This window comes from Canis lupus, chromosome 13 (genome assembly GCF_011100685.1).
Source record: "Canis lupus familiaris isolate Mischka breed German Shepherd chromosome 13, alternate assembly UU_Cfam_GSD_1.0, whole genome shotgun sequence".
NCBI lineage: Eukaryota > Metazoa > Chordata > Mammalia > Carnivora > Canidae > Canis > Canis lupus.
The window spans coordinates 27490463-27510558 of record NC_049234.1 but is presented as its reverse complement, the minus strand read 5'-3'; the positions used below and the strand labels follow the sequence as shown (position 1 = coordinate 27510558).

The following is a 20096-nucleotide window of genomic DNA, read 5'->3' as shown; positions in this document are numbered from 1 at the left end:
CCTGTCTTATAAGTGAGTGGCCTAGTATTTTAGATGGAGCTTGGACACTGAGTGATTTAATGAATGTTTGTGGAGAGATAGGAGGAAGGGGGGACGGGAGGCAAGGAAAGCAGCGTGACCGAGGCCAAGTGACCAGCTGCTATTACCTGGCTCAAATCCTGGTTCCGTGTCTTACTGGCTTTATGACCTCCAGCAAAACACTTTAAATTCCTTGTACCTCATTTCTCATCTGAGAACTGTCATTATAAAGATTGAATTATAACACGGATGGAAATCATTTTGTTCAAAACTGGCAGAAACGAAGCGATCGATCCGAGGTGGTGGTGGTGGTGGTTGCTTCTGCCATTATATTTGAAAACAAGCCCATCTCTTTTCCCCAACCATGGTGTTTCTGTAAAACACACAAAGAAGCTTTTTAGAAGGGCCTGGGTAACTTAATGACCCTTGACACAATTGGGGATTCTTTTTCTTTATAGATAAAGTTGTCCTCTAACTGGGATGGGGTGCCCTATACGATGAGTAGAGCCACAGAGATGAACCTCTGTTTGGGTTTCTAGGTCATGGTGGGGTGAGGTCCGGGAACAGATGGCCCACCCAGCTGTTCTTCTCCCTCCCATTGTCCAATGCCATTTCAGATTCGATGACATCTTGCCCCCTTCTTCAGGTGACCCCCCTCCTGCGTGTGTGCAATGTGTGCATCTTGATAAGGTGGCCCAGACACAGTGGGGGTGGACCGGTGGTGGGCAAGGCAGTGAGTGCCCTTGAGCCCTGAGCAGTCTTGCTGGAGTGGGGTCTGCTCCTCTGGTCTGCTTTACCACCCGGCCTTTGCTCCTGGAGGGGAGTGACTGTCAGAGCTGAAAATGCCAAGTGGCTCCTGAACCACACCACGGGCTGAAAGAGCTGCTTGTGGGAAAGGGTGGTGTCTCCTGAGCCTGCCTGCCCTCTTTGGGTTTTTCTGCAGCCAGCTCTCTGTCTCCAAATGGGGCAGTGGTTTTCAGGCTGCAAACTGCTTAGGACATCCCTAAGGCCTGTGAACCAGCTTGTCCCTCTAGGGAAAAACCTGCCTCAGGGCAGGGCTTGGGAGGAGAAGCCAAGGCTTGCAGAAAGCCTCTTCCTCTTTTTACATTAAAATCTTGGCAAGAAAATATACTCTTTATTTCTGTCCCCCGTATCAGCCGCAGATTCTCTAACTGAACTCTCAGGGATCATCCTGGCTTCATCATACGTCAGCTTTTCCGGCTGCAAACAATTTTGCTTCTGCAGTCGATGGGGACTCTAATAACTCCAGGTGGTGAATGGGCGGTGGGGAGTACGGTTCTGTAGAAATACAAGCTCTAAAGCAATACAAACACAGAAGAAAAAAATGGGAAGCTTGTCAAGAGGGAAGTGCTGTATTAAAACATTTTACCTTTATTGACATTGAAGAATCCTCCCCTTTAGCTTAACACTAGGAGATGTGTTAAATACTTTATGGTACAGCGACATGGGCTGAGTAGTATAGAGCCTTTAATAAGAGGGCAGCTGATGTATCTTTATTAAGGAAAGGTGATTAAGATATACCATGAATCATATGAAACACAGCAGATTAGTTTAGGATATGAACCATTTTTATAAAAATATATGCATTATCTTTATATAGATAAAGAAAAAGCATTTGGAAGGGTATCCACATGGTGGGAGGTTGGATCATGTGTTTATATTTTCTTCCTTTTGCTCATCTGTGTTTTCCAATTTTTTCTGCAGTCAACATGTGTTATTCATATAGTTAGGGTGAACGGGAGGTATTGGGGGGCTGGGAACCTTCCTTTTTTACCCAGTCATTCCCTATACTTTATTGAGGGTCTCCTAGGAGCTGGGTGGGCAGGTGTTGGAATAGGCAAGATAGCTCTGGCCTCTGCCTTCACAGAGCTGGTGTTTCTGTAGCAGGCTTTTAAAAAACATTCTTTTGGGGTGCCCAGGTGGCTCAGTTGGTTAAATATCTGCCTTCGTTTGGCTCAGGTCATGATTCCAGGATCCTGGGATGGAGCCCCCCCATTGGGCTCCCTACTCAGTGGGGAGCCTGCTTCTCCCTCTCCCTCCGCCCTTCCTTCCTGCTTGTGCTTGCTCTCTCTCTCAAATAAAATCTTAAAAAAAAATTTTTTTTTTAAGCTAAAAAATAAAAATATTTACAGGTTGTAATAAGTACCATGAAGGCAAAAAAGCCAGTAATCTAGGACTGACAGGAGAGAGGAGAGGGATGGGGAGGACCACTTTGAGGAGGTGACCCATGAACCTGAAGGCCCAGAAACAGCCACTTGAAGAGGCTGGAAGGCATATTGGAGGCACAGGGAAGGACCAGCTGTGAGAGCCTGCCACCTTCCTGCAGGTCACCCAGAGGGCTGGCAAAAGTGGTTGTTTGGAACTGCCTACAGTGGGAGAAATGTTACATTTGGAAAATATGATGGAGGCTCACAGACAGCCTTGTAACTCAGGAGATATATGGCCCTAAGGATAACTTTGTAACTCCTGAGAGATCGGTTAATGTTTTGCTAGATAACTGGAAGGTATTAAGGGTTGAGATGTTGGCTTTGTACTTTGTAGCTTTTGGGTAGCTCTGATGCAGTCTTTTGTGCCTGATAGGCCTTGATTTCTGCCCTGGGGATGCTCTGGCCTTCTTCCCCTTTCTCCTTCTGGATTTGTGAAATTTTCCTATTGGATGCTTGGGTGTAAGGCAGGACACTGGAGTCTTAGTCCTTAGTCTTTGAACCACTGGCCATCCTGGAAATGTTTGGGAGGGTGCCTCCTGGAAATATTTGGGAGGGTGCCTCCTCCTCAAGGATTTGGTGTTCAGTACTTCCACCAACAGGAGGAGGGAAGTGGTTGATAGAAGACCCTGAAAGTTAGGTTGAGGACTTAGACAATGATTTTGAGTTAACTATGGCAGCACCATCCAGAGTCCTCTCTAGGAGCAATCAGAGCAATACAAATCAAGAAACATAACAATGTTCAGATCCTCTAACCCAGAAACTTCGGTCCAAGAAAGATATGTGGAGATTTTATATATATATAAAATTATTATATATATATGTAAGTATAATATATGTGTAAATATAATGCATGTGATATATATATATATATATATATATATATATATATATATATATATATATATATAAAATCGAGAGAAACCAAGAATACAGCAATGTCTATAACGGCAGTAACAGTCATTAATGGCATTGTGCTTTGGGGCTTTGAACATGTTTTCCTATAAAGTACTTATGAGACCTTTGCAACATTCCTGTGAACAAGGTTCTTAGGCCGGTTTCCCAGATGGGAAATGAAAGGTTAGAGAGGTCATGTGAGTGATGCTGGCTCACTCTGGCAGATTTGGTCTCTGATCTCTAGTACGTGCATTGTTGCCTAGTGGGTTTGCTCAGAAACTCCCAAGAAAATAATGAGAGTTCAAGAAAGTGTAGGGAAGGGGCCAAGCCCTAAAATCATTATTGAATTTAATGCATGCTTAGTTCTGTCCGAGGTGTTTGTAAATTTTATCTGGGTCAATCTTTACCCGGGTACTTGTGGGGAAAAAGGCTCTGAGAGGTTGAGTAACTTGTGTAAGTTGTAGAACAGGACTCAGACCCTAGCTAGGCTGAATCCAGAGTTTTGACATGGTTTCTGCTCTGCCGTATTGTCCTCTGCTTCATGAGAATGCATTGCTGGATGAGTGAGTAAATGTGAGGCTGAGGTGTTCTTTCCCACAGCTCTGCATTTGCTGGGTCTTTTCCCACCAGAGCTGGAGCTTCGCTGGCCCTTGGGGCCACATTTTTCCAACACCCTTCACCTAAAGGCTCTCTTCCCTCGCTCAACTCATCCCTTGCAAAATACTCAGAACCAAATGAGTCGAGGGTAAACCAGGCACACAGGGTGTGAACCTTTAGCAACTGAAGGAAATGGAGCTATTTCAACATGATGCAATATTCTGCAGCCATTAAAATGATAAATGTGACTGTAGAAATATGAAACGGTATTGGGAAATTGTTGCACGGATCTGAAGATAGCAGTTAAAGCAACGTGCATTCGCATGATTAAAGGAGGGAAGAGGACAGGATTGAAAACTGTGCAGGACACCTGGGTGGCTCAGTGGTTTGGCGCCTGCCTTTGGCCCAGGGTGTGATCCTGGAGACCCCGGATCCAGTCCCACGTCGGGCTCCCTGCATGGAGCTTGCTTCTTTCTCTCTGCCTGTGTCTCTGCCTCTCTCTATCTCTCATAAATAAATAAATAAAGTCTTTAAAAAAAAAAAAAAAGAAAAAAGAATACTGTGTGCAGGTATTGGGATTGAGTGCTATCACCTTCTGGTTGGTCTGCCAAGCTAGAAATGTCAGGGCCATGTCCCACAGCTCCTGCGGCTGCTTTCCCCAGATTCAACTAGTCATGAATTCCTATAGGTTTGACATCAGTATCTTAATTCTGATGCTCATTTTTTTAAAAGATTTTATTTATTTATTTGACAGATTGAGTACAAGCAGGGAGAGGGGTAGGCTAAGCGAGAGGGAAAGGCAGGCTTCTCACTGAGCAGGGAGCCTGACGTGGGGCTCAATTCCAGAATCCTGGGATCATGACCTGAGCCAAAGACAGATGCTTAACCAACTGAGCCACCCAGGCACCCCTCTGGTGCCCATTCTTGCTCTCCACTGCCAGCTTCCGAAAGCAGCCTCTCATTATCTCTCGCCTGGACTGAGCAGCAGCTTTAGTAGTCCTCCGGCCCCCATCCTCATTCCCACTGTAGTCCGTATTGGACACTGTCATCAGAGTGATCTTGATATAAAACACATCTGATTATATCTCTCCCTTGCTGAGAAGCTTCTGTTTACTTGTTACTGCTTTCAGGAGGGCAAGTTCAAACTCCACAGGATGGTGGTTGAGGTGATCTTCCCCGTCTCACCCAGTCTTCCCTCCAGCATGTCATAAACTCCCCTTTCTGTGCCCATGTGCCTTCTGTTTTCATTCCTTCCCGGATCCCAAGACCAAGCCCATTGTCCCAGAAGCTTCCACGGCTGTCTCCGGCATGGTTGGTTCTTCGCTCTCCTGGATTACCAGGACTTGTGTGCTGTGTTGTTATGGTTGGGTCACTGAATTCTGAGGCCCTCCAGGGCAGGCACGGTCTGTCTACTGACCTCCACTCCAGACCTCAGCATGGTGCCTATGAACTAGTAGAGGCACAAAATTGTGTGTTGATTGAATGAATGAATGACTAAGTGAAACAATTTATTCTTCATAATGTTTTAAAGTTGATTTAGTAATACAATTTTCAGAGGAAACAGAATCTAAAGAAGAGATCAGGAACTTCTGAAATTTACAAAACCACAGTCAAGTCATGTAAATGGACAAACTGTGGAGTTGACAGATTGGGTTTGAATCCTGGATCTCATATTGAAGCCTTGATGGCCTCATTTGTAAGATGGACATCATAGCAGTACCATAGAGGGTGGCTGTAAAAAGCAACAGAGGAAATGCAAGTAAAGTGCTTAGTACAGTGCCTGGCACACAGGAAGGACTAAAAAAAAAAAAAAAATGCTAACAAGCCGCAGTGATTAAATCATCATCTAGAGCCTAGTGCTCTTATGTAAACCTCTTTTTTTGCATCGTTCTGCTTGTTTTTTCAACATAAAACTTTGACCTCAGCTGAAATGGGATTACATTCATGCAGGATGACGAAGAAAGCATTGGGGAAGCATAAATTCAGCACTTCTCTTAAGGTCTTGTTTTCTTTTCCCACTTTCAGGATCTCCCACGTGGGGTAGTGGTAGAGCTTACTTGTGAGTTGTGACACAGGCCAGGAGTGGGTCTAGGCTGACAAGGAGAAAGGTGTCTCCAAAAAATGCTATTCCACCTTCCTCACGGAGCTCATCCTATTTTACGGTTATCATTCATCAGTGGACTTTTCCTGGCTGGACTGTAAGCTCCCTCAGGCTGGCATCATGTTGGTGTTGCTCTCCAGAGATAAAATTAGGACAAATGGATGAAAATTGTTGGGTATCAGATTTCTGCTCATTGTAAGAGAAGAGGTTCCTCACAATGAGAAGAGGCCAACCAGTGCAGTAATGAGTTCCGCATAATGGGATATATTTGAGCTAAACTGAATGGGGTTGAGGATATATAGAAGATATATTTCTGCTATTATTAGGATATTGAGGTAGAGGTGTGTGGTTACTCAGAGCTCATATTTAAGGGATGGGGGAGGTGTATGAACTCTCCGCCTCTGGTACAAATTGAGGATAGTGGGTTTCTGTGGACCAGGGTTATTTAAGAATGGGTCTCAATGTGTCAGAAACACGGACCAAAGTTCTTGGATTATGAAGACTGTTCTGCCAGCAACAATGTTTGCAAAAATTTGGCTCCCTCAGTTTAATTGAAATTGATGAAAGATTATAATAGATACAGTATAGAACCCCTTAATCATCCTAAAGCGTGATAATTAGGGTAAATGACTGAGGCCTAGGACTCTTGGCTGTAGTGTGTGCCTTGAAAAAGCCATCTAATCTCTCTGTGACTCTTTTAGAGAATTTATTTATTTATTCATGAGAGACAGAGAGAGAGAGAAGCAGAGACATAGTGAGAGGGAGAAGCAGGCTCCATGCAGGGAGCCCGATGTGGGACTCTATCCCAGGACTTCGGGATTATGCCCTGAGCCAAAGGCAGATGCTCAACCACAGAGCCACACAGGTGTCCCTTTCTGTGACTCTTCTAACACATTTCTATTATAATAGTATGGCTCATGCCATGTAGTCTCCAAGTAACTCAGGAGGAAGACAAAAGGCTAAAGGTTGCCCTTGTGTATTTGGGGCAAAGAGTGATTTCTTGGCCACATTTGGCCTGGACAGTTTCTGGGATTTTACCTGTTTGACCAAAACCACAGCTCGTAACCAGGGTTTCATAGGTAAGCGCTCAGGGTCGATAAATCGCCTGAAATTGTATGCAAATTTGTGCTCATTTTTCTGTGGAAGAAAAAGCCCCATGCTTTTGTGGGATTTTCAGTAGAGGCCTTGACCCCAGAATATTCAGAACCATTTACCTCCGTGGTGATGATCTGTTCAAACTGAAAATATTCCAGGGTGGGGGAGGGGGGGGGTGATTACATCCGTAATCATTTCTATTTCGGGTTAATGAAAAAAAAAAATCTCAGAGGTTCGTAGCAGGATTAGGATGTATACCAGGTAGATGGGATGTCCCGGTTTTTTATGTAAAGAGGGAGCATTCATTCATGTTCCAGGGTGAAGGGTAAGATTAGAGGAGGAAGATGCTGTGTGCCTTGGGCCACATCCAAATTCTCCGCACCCCACCCCACCCCCAACCCCACCCCCAAGCATTTTTGCCCAGAGCGGAACCCTAGAGCAAAATCTCATTTATCCCAAATTGCCATGCGTGGCAAGGTGCAAGTCTCAGGTGGCGCCTAATTTCTGCCCTGAGGCTGAGCATTTAGCACCTCCCCAGGGCGCCTCCACGATGCCATCGGAGGCCGTCGCGGTGCAGCTCGGGGCCCCGGGGAGCCTGCCAGCGCTCCTGCCCGCGGGGCGAGCGCGGCTGGGGCTCCGCACCTGGCGGGCGGCGAAGGGCTGCCCCCCCCGGCCCCCCGGCCCCCCCAGGCCCCCCGGCCCTTGCAGGCTTGCTCGGGAAGCGGTGGCAAGCGCCAGCTTCGCCCAGTGCAGCACAGAGTCGGGCGCCGCCAGCGGCTGCCACATCCGAGCGCGCTGACCTGAGGCGGCTCACCCCTCACCTCGGAGCCTCGCTTTCCCTCCTGTAGAACCAGGAGCCTGCAAGACTCGCGCCCGCCCGGGGCCGCCTCCGCGCGGGGGTGCGGCCCCTTTAAGGAGGGCGGGCGGGGGGTGGGGCGCGGAGGCGGCGGCCGCGCCCCCTCCCTCCCCTCCGGCGCGCGTCGGACCACCTGTCTCCGGCCTCGCCCCGCCCCCTCCGGGAGGGGCGGCGGGGGGCGGGGGGCGGGGCAGGAAGGCCGAGGATTTACCTTGCGGGGCGCGCGCGCGGCGCATGCGCACGGCCGGACAGGTCCGCGGCGCCCTCACTTCCTGGCATTGCCCCCTCCCCCTCCTCGCCGTTACCCTGTACATCCGGGTCACTTGCCCTCCCCGCTCGGAGCCGCCGCCGCCGCCGCCGCCGCCGCCGCCGCCGCTGCCCGGCTCGTCGCGGCGCCGCCACAGGGGCAGGTGCGGAGGGGCTCCCGGTCCGGCCGCCGCCGCCGCCCCGCTCCGGGCCCGGGGCTCCCTCTAGCGCCGCTGAGGAGCCGCCGCCGCCGCGGCTCGAGGAGGGCGGAGGAGCGGGGCTGAGACAGCCCGGAGGCTCGCGCGGACGGTGAGTGGCTGATCTTCACCGTCTCCCGGGTCCCTCGCGCCCCGCGCCCCGCGCCCCCCGCCCCCCGCCCCCCTTCCCGGGCCCGCGGGGCGGAGAGGCGGGCGCGGCGGGGGCCCCGGAGCCCCCGAGCCCCGGGCCCGCCCCCGCCCCCTCCCCCCTGCCCCTCCGCCGGCCCGGCCCGCCGGCGCTCATTCATTCCCACCTCCTTTCTTCCTCCGCTTCCTCCCCGCGCCCGCGGCTGCCCGCGGCTCCCCGCGCCTCCCCGCGGCTCCCCGCGCGTGCCCGCCTCCCCCCGCCCTCCCCTCCCCTCCCCCCATCCACACCCCCTTTCCCCCCGGAACCGGCCTCCTGGGTCACCCGCGTGCAGGCTGGCGTCTCTAACTGCCCCCCCCCCCCCGCCCCCTGCGCCCTTCCACCTGCGCGGCCGCCCCGCCCCGCCCGCGTCCGCGCCGCGCTCACCTGGGCGCCCCGAGTCCGCAGCCTCGGGCCTCGGGCGTGGTCTTCACGTGCCTTTCAACACACACACGCACACTTTCTACTAGGCTGACCCCAAACCTGTGACTGTCAAAAAGCGGTAGTTGAAGTGGTAATTGCTCTGTGTGTGTGTAACTCGTGGCTATGCTGGGCTGCACCAAATACCTTTTTCTTTCTTTTTCTTTTTTTTTTTTTTTTTTACCTCCCCCCCCCCACCCCCGGAGGGGTATCTATGATGGACTGATTTCTCTCTGAAGGTAAATTTTGGCAGAAGTGGCAATTGCTGTGTGTGTGTAACTCGTGGCTATTCTGGGCTGTACCAATTACCTTTTTTTTTTTTTTTACCCCTCCCCCCCCCGACGGGTATCTATGATGGACTGATTTCTCTCTGAATGCAAATTTTGGCTTTTCTTTTCTTTTCTTTTCTTTTCTTTTCTTTCTTTTCTTTTCTTTTTTCTTTCTTTTTCTGATTTTTTTCTTTTTTTTAAGATTTATTTGACAGAGTAAAGCACAAGCCAGGGGAGTGGGAGAGGGAGAAGCAGGCTTCCCCCACTGAGCAGGGAGCCCAATGCGGGGCTTGATTCCAGGACCCTAGGATCGTGACCTGAGCTGAACTGAGCTGAAGGCAGATGCTCAACCGACTGAGCCACCCAGGTGCCCCCCCCCCAGGTGCCCCCCCCCCCCCCCCCCCCGCCATTGTTACTCTTTCCTCTCCTCTCCGCATTCCTGCTTGTTTGCCAGGACCGATTTGCAACATTACCTGTTACTCCCACTGTCTGTTGGTGAGACTTGTCCCTCGTCTAATTTGTCTGCCGCAGTTACCAGAGTGTCCCCCTGGCGCGTGCGGAAATCACTGATGAAATGCGTGGATTCTTGCAGTGCCATAAAGTGCCATTCCGGGGGAGACCGAGATTTTTGGAATTTGTTTACACTTTCTTCCCCCCGCCCCCATCCCCACCCCCTCCTGCCAATTTATGGAGTTTGCCATCCTTTTGACTCCTTAATCTTTATGTGGAAAATGTGTATCAGTCAATTTTGTGTTAAGAGTTTTGCAGTTTGGCAGGCTGACATTCCAGAGGAGTGTTTTATATAGCCGAAGGAATTTCAATCGCTTGAGTCTTTGGGGACTTAGTGCAAAGCATTTTAGACAAATGTACCTCAAGAAAAACACGCTGATCCTTTTAATGCTTTAATTGTATTTAATGATAGAAGCGTAGCGTCTAGAGCATCTTGATAAGGGGCTTATTTGATAACCCCTTTTTAAAGTGTTGTAGTTGGCTAAAACTGATAAGCATTGGTATAATGAAATGATAGTCCCCTCCCTCTTTTTTTCATGGACCATCATTGTCCACAATAACGAAGTCAAAGGAAGGTTTTTAAAAGTCCTACAATATACCTACCTAGGCATCAGTATGGTGTAATTGCTATTAACGTTAATAGCAACATTTTCTAACAACCCTTCTGGGGAGCTAGGTATTAAACAGGCACTTGGCCATTTGTTCTCTTTTAGGTTTTTGATAACCACTCTAGCAGTAAGACTTCTTAACTCATAGTTAGGATTGCCTGCCTTTGGCAGAGCAATTTTGTTAGATAACACATTTTTAAATTTCTTAGAACTTTTAACAGTTATTTAGGTGCTCCAGAAGAAGCTCTTGCTTCATAAGATGCTGGATCTATAGTGTACACTCTAGATCATTTGATAGTTGAATAGAGGCTAGATTTTTCTCTTCTGTGAAACTGGTTCATCAAAGGGAGACATGATTAGTAAATTGATTCTAATTGCCCCAGCAAAAATATAATTTCAGATTCTAAGATTAAGCAAATGTGGTTTATTTCTGATCGATTACAGGTGATACTTAATCAAACTTAGAATTTCCCATTTTTCTGAGCTTTTCCCAAAAATGGGATAAAAAAATGTGTTACATAGTGTCACTCTTGAGATTATGTAACTCCTATTTGGAATGGTCATTTACCATAGTAAGTAATTGATTGAGGAGTATGTATAGAGGGATACTTATTTCATTTTACTCCTGGTTTCCTTGGGGAAAATACTGGACTGTCACTTATATAAGGTTACTTAAATCATTAAGTATTGATGCACTTAACTGTTAGAGCCTATAATTTGCTATCTTTCACTGTTTAAGGAAACAGAATTATAATATTTGGAAATATTTATATTGTTAATGGAATTCACACTATTATTTTTGGTCTCCCTTTTTCTTTTACTGCACCAGAATTTAACCTGGTGCACAGTGGATACTCAAATGTTTTGAATAATTGAAAGAATGGCAAGGTCAAAGAGTTTTTTACTATAACATCATTTTGTAATTATGTGGCAAAGTTTTGGGGGAAATGTTGATTGCTCTGAGCTGCAGTTTTCTCAAGTTTGTGTATTTTGAGGATTGCTATATTTGATTAAACCGCTTTGGGATTTTGGAGGAGAAAGTACAGTAGACATATTATTTTGTTTTACGCTTTAGTCCATTGAGTAGATTTGTTCACTTAGAATTGATTTTGGTATCTTGTGATTTTCATGAGCAATGTCAATTCAGGTTACGTCTTGTGCACTTAAGGTCACCATAAAATTCTTGGATGTGTAAGCTTATCCTATATTATGATCAGTTCACTAAAATTAGGTTACTTTTTCTTTTTGTTTTTAATTTTTTTTAAAAAAGATTTTATTTATTTATTCATGAGAGACAGAGAGAGGCAGAGACTCAGGCAGAGGGAGAAGCCGGCTCCATTCAAGGAGTCCAATGTGGGACTCAATTCCGGGACTCCAGGATTACGCCCTGGGCTGAAGGCAGGCGCTAAACCGCTGAGCCACCCAGGGATCCCCTAGGTTAATTTTTCGAGGGATTTTTTTTTTTCCAGGTGGCTGAAATGGAAGAATGTGACCGTGGTTATGTAACATTTCAGTGGTGGTGGTAATGCTGATAATAGTAATTAGCACAAAGTGTTTACTATTTGCTGGGCCAGGTTCTAAGAAATTCAACCTTTGCAACAACCTTGTTAGGTGTTAGTATTCCCATGTCACATTCTAGGAAACTGAAGTTACATAATAAGAGTGACACAGCTACTAAGTGATAGAACTTGGTCTTGGTTCTTTATTATACTGTGATAGTGAGCACCTACTATATACCAGGTTCTTTATATACATTAAGGTAGTTTTATAACCACCCTAGGTTAATTCCTAGTTAACTCCTCATTAACATTGAGAATGTCAGGCAACTTGTCCAAGTAGAGTGAGGAAGGCTGGCATAAACCCAGGCCTCTGTGATTTGTAGTCTTTACTAAAATTCTATTTCAAGGTACTAATTTGAGGTCCTGTATTTTATATTATATATTTAGAAGGCATACTTAGAACAGCCAGTCTAAAAACTTTTTCAGCTGACACAGGATGGAAAATGTTCACTTCTCTACTCTCTTGTGAGCATATATAGGATTATAATTTCTTGCTCACTGGCTGTAGCTTCACTCTTTTCCCACTCATGTAAGTATATTGGAATGCAAATGAGTGAAATTTGTAAAACTTTATAAATAAGGAAATCATTCTTAGATTATTGATTCTTTAGAAACACACCTTTCTTGTGACACATCACATGTCTTGATAGTGGTACCATTTTTGAGAATGGCTTTTTTTCAAAGATGTGATTTTGTTTAAGTAGAAGACCTAAGACAAAGATATATTTTTGTAGTTATTTATTTTGAAAAGATGACATTCACTGGTGTTGTTATATGCAACACTGTGAAGTTTACAATCCTGTACAGTTTATTTTCTGCCATGTGAGTAATTTCTACTTGATAATGTTCTAGTTGGTGCATTATGTCGGGTATTAAATATAAACTGAACTTTTCCTTGTGGTTAGAATATTTCTTCCAGTCATAAATTGGCATGTTCTCATATAATTCTAATTACACTGAATACTAATTTAAGTCAAAGATTTTAGGATATACTTGCTATAAAAAAAGCTATGACATTTTACCAGATATTATTATTTGGGGATTAGTTACGCATTTTCTCTGTTGTTTGTGAGAGTAATAGAGAATTGAAGGCAGTAATTTAACCTGTGATTTACTAGGTCTTGAAGTGAATTTTACAGTTTGCTGATCTGGACTCTTATTGAGAGATTATACTCACTGTAGAATTTTAGTATGTATGGGTAGAAACATTGCATTTAAGCCCTGATTTGCCCTTGTCTGATAGTGTGAAGATTCTGAGATTATCTATGAAATGGGAATAATAATGTCCCTCACAATTCTTATGACATTTTAATGTTAATTTCAATGTAATATGGTAGGGATGGCAAAGTAAATTTTATTAAAGTAATACATTTCTTTGGTGGGGGTGGAGAGGGAGAGAAAGAATCTCAAGCAGACTCCCCAGTGGCTTGAGATTCCCCCTCCTCCAACACACAGGCGTTTGCTGTCTCTCTCATATAAATAAATATTAAAAAAAAATAAAAACTTGTTTTTGATAATGTATTTTTTGACAGCTAGCATAATTCTTGTTATGTGGTTGTTATTGATCCCCCAAGTAGTTAGTGAGCACGTGAGCAGGCTTATAATAGTGAATAAAATATTAGTGGGCCCTCCTTAGAGTAGAAGATAGAGAAAGATAGACAATGTGAGTTCAGGGCTATGTGTTCCATAGGTACCCTTATGAGTCAGGGTAAAAGCCCATGTCATAATGCCATTTTAAACTAACCTGAGGAGTGGGCCAGTAGTCAGGCAAAAAGGGAGAAATGCCTGGGCATAAGATGAGGGAGATGCAAAAGCTTTGAGATAAGAGAGATCAGGTACATTTTAGAAATGGATACCGAATCTGTATGACTAATATAGGATGTAAAGGAGGGGTGGGAAAGAGGTACACAATAAATAAGGTGTAAGCCTGACTGCCTGAGTTGTGTTAACAAGTTTAGGTTGGTTTGCACTGAAGGCTATGGAGAAACTTACAGGATTTTAAGGGAGAAGAGAGTGAAATACTCAGCTTTGTTCTGCAGCTTTTAGAGAATGGATTGAAAGTGAAGTAAGGTTGAATACAAGTAGGCAATTTAAAAGACTGTTGTTGCTAAGTCCAGGAAAGAACTAACAATCAGTATTTGAGTATTGGCATTGGAGGAATGGTATTAAGTCTATAAGATTTGATGATTTACTAGATGTAGGCTCTGTAGAGCCTGTAACTTTGCTTCTGGTGGTAGAGTATGGGATAAATTTTCCTCAAAGATCGTGTTACTATTTCATGTAAAGTTGAGATGCTTCTGGGGCTAAGACAAAGCTAGATGTATTCTCAAATATGCACTTTCAGTTGACTCTCTACATTGTTAGTTACAGAGTTTACCCATCCCAAAGTAAGCATACCAATATGGGTATTCCTAGGTATTCCATGGGCTCTGCCCAAGTGGCGTAGGGGAACATAGGTCTCTGCCCTGTGATGTACCGTCCCATTTCTGCTGCGTTGGAAATGAAGCTGGGCCTTGAGTCTGTGCCTGCATATTCCTACAGCTTCTCGGAGTCCTATGGATGATGACTGAGGAGACAAACCATGAGGGAAACAGATCTCTAAGCACTCCCTATCTGGATCTAGGTTGATTGGAAATGAAAGAAAAATCTGCTTTTATCAGCTGCTATTCTACTGAATTAAGCTCTTACCTACCTTCTTTTGCAGTGGTTGCTCAGGATTCCCGATAATTTATTTGATTTGAGGAGAGAAGAGGAGCCTTACCTAACATTGGCAGTTGACACTTTACATACACTTTGGGGTCCTTTATTTGGCAAGGAGAGTTGGTAAAGTGATAAATGCCGTTTTTGTAAGATAAGCCTGGAGGTGTGGAAACTGGGGCCCATTTGACCCCCATTAAAAACTGTCCTTTAGAGTAAGTCAAGGCGGGGGACAGTAGGTTAGAAAACCAAAGTAGGAATATGAGTCTGGGGACTCATGAGGCCTCCATGAGTTAGGCATTCAGTTTCCAAAAGAGGCCAGTAGCATGCTAACAGTTGCTTTAGAGAAGGAATATGCCTGATAAGTTGTGTCCTCCCCTTTGTAAATCTTACTCAAACCCTATTGATTGAATCTGGATGTTCCCTCCCTTTATAGGTAGGGTGGTGACGCCATGGGTGCCTCTCTGTATCTAGAAGAACCTTCAAGCTTTGAGTCCCTCTCAAAAGTTCCTTAGGCAGTGTACTGGTCCTGTAGCCTTCAGTCCATAGGGGTCAGGGAGACCTCAGCCCCATCCTTTATCATTTTTTTCTGCCAAGCAGGAGAATTTGGGAAGTAGAAGAGGAGGGTGTAGATGGGAGCACCAAGGGAGAGAGCAGCTATACCAGTAATCAAAACTTTGTGTTCACTTTTGGTTATTCCCTTATAGTTAAATCAAAGGAACTTCTAATACTTTTGGTCCAACTAAAATTTCATTTTGGCAGCAAGGCCATCATTACTTACAAAATCTATTTTAGTTTTGAGGATTCCATGGTTCAGCAGTCACAGCCACATTGCCTTTCATCTGGAGACACAAGGCTTGTTGCCTCATTGTCTTGGCATATCCCTTCCTCTGCCAGCCCAGAGGAGAATGAACAACCACCAAGTCACCATTTGGGTGGCTTATTTCAATTCCACTTCTCACTGCCTGGTTTCTCTAAACATTAATTCAACTCCTGTTTAACAGGTACGGTAGTAGGGATCCATTTTCTCACCTTCTCCCCACCTACCATCTGACCACTCTCAGATCTCAGAATGTCTTCCCATTTCTTAGAACTCTGCCCTTGGGCGCCTTTATCTTCTGTCTTCTAGAAAGTCATGGATGGCTCTCTCATCATCCCATCCTTACTGCCAATACTGTCCAGAACCATGATGGTTTGGGATCTTACCCTAATTGCAAGATGGTAAGTTACCATGTGCCATATTTTCATGGATGCTGGTAGAAAACATGAAACTCCTGTGTAAGAGATGAAGGACAGTTTATTACTTTAATAGCAGTAGCCAGGACATCAGCATTTGAGACGTATTTTCTCCAAGGTAAGTTGATAACTGTTAACACTTGCTGAGAAAGTAATGAGTAACATATCCAGGCGTCTTTTGATTTGAAAAAAATCATGTTTTTTTAGGAATTTCAGGGACATTAAAGTGAAGTGTTAGAAAACCATCTTGGGTTGCAAGGTATGAGATTACTTTGTTTTTGTTTATATCAAACTATAGTTCTCTACTTAAAATTCTGGAAACCTCTAACAAAACAATTTAAGCACTTAAAAAATTATTTATTTATTTGATAGAGTGAGAGAGCACAAATAGGGGAAGTGGCAGAGGGAGAGGGAGAAGCAGGCGCTCCACTGGAAGCCTGATATGGGGCAAGGACCTTGGGATCATGACCTGAGCCACCCAGGTGCCCCTAATGAAGCACATTTTTAATGAGGCAGCTTTTCCTTTAGATCTTAAGACCGTGTAGATTGAGGGGAGTTAAGAGGGGTTGGCATAGTTGGAGGGAGGTTTTAAACTTGGAGTTTTCGGTTTTTTTTTTTTTTTGTTTTTTTTTAAGGGGAGTTGGGCTTCATTTTATCAATCAGCATTTTCTAACTCTTGTCCAGTTATTTTCTGTAAACAAACGTAAAAAATTTTACTTTGAAAGCTAACTTGTTGAAAATTGTTACGTTTAAACTTGTTTTGGCTTAAATATTTAATATGTTCTGGCATTATGTAAATACTATTTACCTAGTTTTCTAAAGTACAGAAAAGTCAGCTTCATTTATTCTATTCATTTGGCTTAAAATGTACATGAATGTACAGAGCTGGAAATGTAAAGAAATCTACCTACGGTGGTGCCACTTCTAAGTTATTAGTGGATAAAAGTTTGATGTCTAAGAATCAAGGGCTGAAGCATTTTGGAAATACTCTTTGATAATTGGGACTTCCTATATTAAAATGTGAATATAGTTAAACCAAAGCTTTTCCTTTTTATTTATAGAACAGTATGTTGAAGCAATAGTCAAAATATGTAGCCTGGGGTTGGCAACCCTTTGAAATGGGTGTGCCAAAGTTCCGTTATAGTATGTGTCATGGTGACAACTGGCCAGTGTTCTGTCTTTGGTATGTGTCACTGACCCTTTAGTAGTCTATTAGCAAATTAAAAATTCATTTAAGAACTTTGTTTTAGCTGATTTTCAGTGTTCTTTACAGCAACGTTTAAAAATCGTGTATATTTTATTAAAATGAAATTTAATTTTTTAAACCATTCTCAGTTTGCCTAGTTTGGGTAGGTAGATAGCTTATGATTTTAAATAATTAAAAAATATTTAAACATTTCAAAGATTTCCCTAGTTGAGGTAAACAAGCAAAACTTAGTGAAGTCTTTTCACTGACTCTGGTCTCTCCGATCCTTTCTAGGGTCTTACTTGGGTCTTACAAGTGAGCTTTTTTTTTTTTTTTTTTCAAGTGTAACTGGTTTACAGTGTTACAGGAAACTGTCTTCAAGTCATAAAGTAAGACTAAACAGGTGCTGTAAGACAATTTATCCCAGACAGTTATAAGTCACGTGATTGGCAAATATTTTCTCCCAGTCTCTGCCTTGTCTTGTTATTTTCTTAATGGTATTTTTTGAGGTGCAGGGGTTTTGAATTTTGATGGAGTTTAGTTTCTTTTTCTTCTAAGGATCATACTTTTGTGGTGTGTCTGTCAAGTCTTGGCCCAACCCAGGGCCGTGAGATTTTATGCTTGTATTTTCTTCCAAATGTTTTATATTTTGTAGTTTTAGCTCTTATGTTTTGGTCTGTGATCCACTTTTAATTAACTTCTTAGAAAAGATTTTATTTATTTATTGAGAGAGAGAGCATGTGGAGGGAGGGGCAGAGGGAGAGAGAATCCCAAACAGAATCCATGCCAGTCACAGAGCTGGTTGTTGGGCTTAAACTCCGGACCCTGAGATCATGATTTGAGCCAAAACCAAGAGTTGGATGCCCAACCTACTGAGCCACTCAGGTTCCTCTAATTAACTTTTATATATGGTGTAAGGTAAATTTATTAAGTTCATCTTTTTGTATGTAGATATCCCAGTTGTCTCAGTCCCATCTATTGAAAAGACTGGCCTTCCCCTGGTTGAATTGCCTTGGTATCTTTGTTGATAATTAATTGACCCTAGACATAGGGTTTATTTCTGGACTCTTTTTTCTGTTTTATTGGTCTTATATGTGTAGCCTTCTGCCAGGACCACATGTCTTGATTACTGTAGCTTTTCATGCCATATTTTAATAGCACAAATAGCATTCTTTTCTTATAAAGTTATATGCACGGGGATCCCTGGATGGCTCAGCGGTTTAGTGCCGCCTGCCTTGGCCCAGGGCGTGGTCCTGGAGTCCCGGGATCAAGTCCCACATTGGGCTCCCTGCATGGAGCTTGCTTCTCCCTCTGCCCCTCTCTCTCTCTCTCATTTTCTCTCTCTCTTTCTCTCTGTCTCTCTTGAATGAATGAATGAATAAAATCCTTAAAATAAAATAAAATTGGGATCCCTGGGTGGCGCAGCGGTTTAGCGCCTGCCTTTGGCCCAGGGCGCGATCCTGGAGACCCGGGATCGAATCCCACATCGGGCTCCCGGTGCATGGAGCCTGCTTCTCCCTCTGCCTGTGTCTCTGCCTCTCTCGCTCTCTCTGTGTGGCTATCATAAATAAATAAAAATTTAAAAAATAAAAATAAAATAAAATAAAATTATATGCTCATTTGTTAAAAAAAAAAAAAAAAACGTGAAAAAGTAAGCAAAAATCACCATCTAAGTAATCAGTGTTCTGGTGAACATCTTTCTAGCTATCTGCACATACATGCATGTTGTATGAATGCACACCCATCCTCCACAGTTATACATAAAGACACATCAGTATTGGCCCCACGCTCATTGTTCTTGTGTACTTTTTGAGTGAATGAATACATTTATTGTCAACTTTAAGAGAGAACTGATTATTTTTCTTTCTTTAGGCACTTCTGTAATTCTGTGAGTTTTTACTGACATACACTTCTGAGAAGAGCAAAGATTCTTTGGGCTAAAAACTGAGTGCTTTTTTTTCTTGGTAGCATGTTAATTGAAATTTATTTCTCACTTCATCTGCTGAAAGATGACTTTAAAACAAATTTTCTAATGTGTGCTCTTTTGAATGAACGGCAGATTATGTGTGGAACATTAACAAAATTAAACCCCAAATCCAGTTCTAAACATTTAAAGTTTCTATAAATCTGCTCTTGAACATTAGAATAACTTTTTGGCAGTTGTGATTACCACTGTGGAGCCAATAAATACTATATGTGTGGTGATAGAGTTTTATTTGCTATCATATAGCAAATAAAAGGACTGATCCCTGCTGCAAGTTTATTTTTGCCATGTTAATAAAGGAATAACACCTTTTGCTCTTTTGCATTTTGTGGATTCAGCCTGTAATCCTTGATAAAGTAGCCATTGTGGAACTGTGACCAAACTCTGAAACACTTTCTCATCTTGAGTGTAGGTCAGATCTCATGGTCAGAAACATCTGGCAGTGCAGAGCCATTAAAGGTTTTGAGTTTAGGGAGTGACAATGACAGGTTTCAAAAAGCCACCTTTACATTCATTTAGTGGAAATTTGATATTTGAAAAAGAAATGCTGAAATTTTGTAGAACCAGATTCCTCAATGAAATTAATAAATGAAGTGGTTTTGCACAAGATATTAAAAAGAAAATTTAAGAAATATTCACATGACAAATGGACTCTTTACAGAAGGGAAAGTAGCATGCTTAAAGCATTAACTGTGGTTAACTATGCAGTGGAATTATGGGTTTTTCTTCCTGCTTTTTGTGGAAAACTTAGTAAAATGCTAAATGTATCATATAATAAGATGTTAAAATGAAACTCTTTTATTCTGAATTTGGCCCTAAGTTGAGAGATGCATATTTCTAAAGAGAATTTTAAGGATGCCATGCAGGAGCATAAATAAAGAGCCAGAAAATGGATTTGTGACCTCTAATACCTACCCCATCTGTTGGTATAAAAATCAGGTAGCTGGAATTAGAATAGTTTTTGAACTGAGTTGTTGGAAATTGGAAAAGTGTTTTTAAACCAAGTTGTTAGTTTGCCAGGAGTTTCTTCTGACTCCCGCCCCCCGCACCCCCCTTCATGACTCCCTCTCAAGTAAGGAGCTTTCTGGTAACGATTTGGAGAGCTGCATATGTAACTTGTGCAGTTTAGGGAACACAGTGGCTTGATGTCTGTCTCTCTGTGCCTGAGTGAAGAGAAGCTTTCTGCTCTGGCAGCACAGCAAAGCGAGGTT

At 43.6% G+C, this 20096-nt stretch overlaps 1 protein-coding gene and 1 non-coding gene across 9 annotated transcripts in view; both read left to right on the top strand.

Annotated features, from left to right (window-relative positions):
* CYRIB (CYFIP related Rac1 interactor B) overlaps positions 1-20096 on the top strand; it is a 147707-nt gene that overhangs the window by 60389 nt on the left and 67222 nt on the right. The window contains exon 1 of one of the 8 annotated variants that reach the window (XM_038555521.1): positions 8245-8344. The exons of 6 other annotated variants lie outside the window; for them this stretch is intronic. The gene's annotated coding sequence lies outside the window, so the exon portion shown is untranslated. Of the gene's footprint in view, positions 1-8244; positions 8345-20096 lie in introns of those variants that run through there. One more of the 8 variants, XM_038555525.1, reaches the window with a different exon arrangement.
* LOC119865427 lies at positions 14179-14378 on the top strand. Its single transcript, XR_005369105.1, has one exon. It is a non-coding gene; the product is annotated as a small nucleolar RNA SNORA73 family (small nucleolar RNA).